The following is a 4,143-nucleotide window of genomic DNA, read 5'->3' as shown; positions in this document are numbered from 1 at the left end:
GAAGGAAAGGATAGAAAAGTGGTTGATAAACTGCAAATATAAATTTGGTTAAGTATCATAAAAAGGAGATATTTAGCAGTAGTATAGAGTGTAAGAAATCAAATACAATTAATCAATGAGAGTTGGCCAACAAATTTTCATCATATGTGATATATTTATCACATGTGAAAATTTTAAGTCTTATAATATGTTGTTGCATCTAAATATTTTATCTTGGCCAAGGTTTTATTGCACACCAACATATTATTTTTGAAATATTTACTATCACATCCATGTATTCTTTTTTTTCACATTGCAAACAATATAAAGGTGTGATACATCATCATCTTTTGTGTTTCATGTCCACTAACCTTCAAAGATGAAATATGTGTTGCATCATCACATTTTATGTTTTGCATCCACAAAATTTAAATTTATACAAAGTATAACATTGATAAAAGGTTCTAATGAAATATGTCATATTAATTGAAACTTCTAGAAATTGTGATGGTGTATTGCACTCTCTAGACTTTGTGTTTCACAATCCATACATTTTAATTTTGTGATACATGTATCACAACACAATCATTTAAAGTTCATATATTTTCTATGAAGTCCCTTATTTTGCATGTTTGTAAAAAATTTCAATGTGATGCATTGCACCACACAAACTTTTCCTCTTTGTATTATTCCAAAATTTCATGGTCTTCACCCATATTGCACCAAGTGTGTTGCAACTCCCAAGGGCTCCTCAACTCTATTTATCAACTCGGGGTTCATACAAACTTCGAGGTGACAATGCTATATACACAGTAGATGGAATTCTACTCATGCCACCCTTAACTAGGACATTTGATCAATAGTGATCCAAGACCATTGTTCTACTGAATTAGGGGGAAATTAACTACTCAAAGTGTAATTCAAAAGCTAGCTCTAATGTCAAAGGTAAATGATTTTCAAACCCTAACTTGTAGATGCTACCAACTTGTAAATGCTACTGAATCAATTCATGAAAGAACACAAGAGCTATACTACTTGTAGAAAGGAAAATACACTATTTTGCAATCAACCATCTAGCTATCAAATTCGAAGGACACTTTCCTACCAAATCATAACTCAATATTTCATGCATCATCTATCTAATTCACACTTGCATATAAATCAATATTCTATTTGTGATAAATCTGTGATAAAGAAGCTAATGCTATTATGTCTTGCAGTGAAGGAAAATGGATGATTGGAATGGCCTAGGTGATGCCTTTGATCATGGATTCCAAGATGGGTGTCAACCTACTCCTAAATTAAGTCAAAATTTCATCACATGTCAAAATAGGGGGTAAAACAGGATGCTACAAGAATGCTACAGGAACCTTGTATTCCTACAGGAAAGTTTGTAATGCTGCAGGAAGGCTATCGAGAGGGTTTGGAAGGTAGGAAAGATTATATTAAGGGATATCAAGGTGGATGGATGTTGTGGTAGATGGATAAAATGTGTCCAACACCCTTAGCCGAGCTCAACACCTCAGGATGGCATATTTTGGACTAAGAGGGCTTCTCACGGTGCCCTAAGAGAAGGAGCTCAAGAACAACATTTTGGATTCATCAAAGAGGGTGAAGAAGTCCTGGAAGGATATGGTGAAAGGTACCTTGCCTGTAGATCCAACAGTCATGAAACATCACATGCACATGCTCTCTTATCATTTACAAAATAAAATAACCAATGGTGCAAAATATGAGTTGAATTTAAACATTATCTAATTTATGCCCAAAATTCAGATCTGGGCAATGAATCATCTTCTAAGTTATAGAAAACATATGCAAAACAAGATAAATAATATATACCTTGTTCCAATAAATCATAAACATAGCATTTTTGGGAGTGATTGTAGATTCATCTATTCATGTTCCCATAAAGAGATGAGATAGAGGTAGCAGTCACAATATTTTTGAGGAATTGTATTCTAATAAAATGTAGAAAACTAACACACATTCTAAACTAAAAATAAATAAAAATACATAAGAGGGAATTAATCCATTGGGTTTGGGCCCAAACCCGAGCCTAAACCCTCCAAAACTAACTCAGTGATGGATCAATAAGAAACTTCTCATTGTCATTGCATCAATGTCAAATACATCACATAACAAGTCAAAAATAACAGTATCAAGTGCTTGAGCTCAATAGCCTCTTAGATGAAAAAAATTTCGAATCCTAATGAGCTCCTTGGTATGTTTATTTATACAAGAGGGTAGCTACAAACAGCTCCCTAGAAAATAAGTATGTTTGCCTCCGAAAACTCGAAAAATGTGGATTTAGATCTCCTTGAACTACGCTTGTTTGGTTGCCAATGACCTCATCTTACTGGGTTGTCAATAACCTCGAGTTGATGAGAGAAAAAGTTTTGACTGATTGAGGGAGTTAAGGAGGTGGACAACCTCCTAGAATTTTTCCCTGGTGTTTACTCTGAGCTTGTGCATTGAAATCATCTCAAAATTGCTATGTTTCCTGAATTTAAACCATATTATGTCACATGACATAGCAAAACATATTTTACCCCTCACTAAGCATAATATAACAAAAATTGTAAATAAATGTGAGAAAGAGATAGTTCTAAAGCTGGAGGATGGCATTATGACCCTTATGATATACCTATTGATGAGCCTCATCATATGGCATGAAAATTATTTTCATGTAGTACACTTATTCACCAAGTTTTTTTTGCTTTGGAACCTTATTGAGTTTTTATCTAAGTGCTTCCAAGGAACATATACTCCCCTAAGACTCTCTTCTAGATTCTTTTGGGCATCAAAAGGGCTTGAAACCATAGACCTACTCTTACTCAAAATTATGAGTGGAAATAAAAAGCATATATATAAGGGATATGAACTCATAAATAATACTCATGCACTAAGGATTCAAGAATGTGTGTGTGTGTGTGTGTTTGTGCATTAAACTCATAACTCACAGTAAAAAAACTTAGAAACTCATGAAAATAGATCCATGAGCACATATCATTCTTAAATAATTTTCACAATGGTAAGCTTATAGTTTACATAAACTTTTTCATGGAAAGTAAATCTCCCTTACCATATAAATTTATAATTTCTCACAAATATGTAATCTTTAATCTTCAACACTTCATTGTTAAATGAGAGATTGTAGAGGGGCATTCACATGTCGATCATGTTGATAGAGTTTCTCTGACATTTAAGAACCCAAAACTATACTAGGTTGTGGATTAAGCCTTGCCTTCATTAGAAAAAATAAAAAAATTCATATTTCTTAGTCCGATGCATTCACATAACCATTCACCCAACTCATTTCCCTAATAGATTCCTATCATTCATGCTACAACTCACAACCAATATCACCCCACTTATACACCCTATAAGGCTTATGTTCATAAAATTTTGTAACATACTTTCCAAGGTGGTTTTCTTCCATTTAAGAATTTAGTCCTAATGCCATAACAAATTCTACCTTCAGGGTTTTACAATAAGAGTTCAAGGATAATACATCAATGAAACCAAGATGGAAATTATACAAGCTTGAAGGCATAATTTTGAACATGAAACAAGCTACCAATCCACTAATTCTCAAAAAATACATGTTGGTGACATAGGTCATATATGGAAAGCATAATTAATTTTTTCACTTGGATATATGTAAAACATTTAGATCGAGATCATAAATACGTATCGTAAAAACCCTTTTTGGTTGGCCCTTCATGTAAATATTTTCATGTATAATTGTAATTAATTGTGATAATGTGAAATGTTTCGACTGAAGAGAGAGGACATAGATTCGAGTCTGTGGAGGAGAGGTTGTTGGGAATTTCTTGGGGAAACAACCAATCTTTGTAATCTGCATTTAATTTTTCACCTATCTCAATGTGGAATTGAAGACAAAATTTACAGACATTTAAAAATGCATATGGGCACCTGAGAAAAGGATGAATCATCTTGCAATTTTGGAATGTGTTGCCTTTGGTCAACATGAAATGGCATATTGGAAGTGCACATATACAATATGATGGATAGAGAATAGATGAGAATACACTAGTGAAGTATTATGTAGTTGAGACAACAAATTCGACAAGGGAGAGCTACAAAATTTAATTAGAGTGTAGTATGCACAAAATAGTCAAGGGTATGAGTGGTGAAGGA

Source organism: Pinus tabuliformis, chromosome 6 (assembly GCF_031772625.1).
Source record: "Pinus tabuliformis cultivar Carrire ecotype Pingquan chromosome 6, CPIR1, whole genome shotgun sequence".
In the NCBI taxonomy this organism is placed as follows: Eukaryota; Viridiplantae; Streptophyta; class Pinopsida; order Pinales; family Pinaceae; genus Pinus; species Pinus tabuliformis.
Note: the sequence above shows the minus strand (reverse complement) of the source record.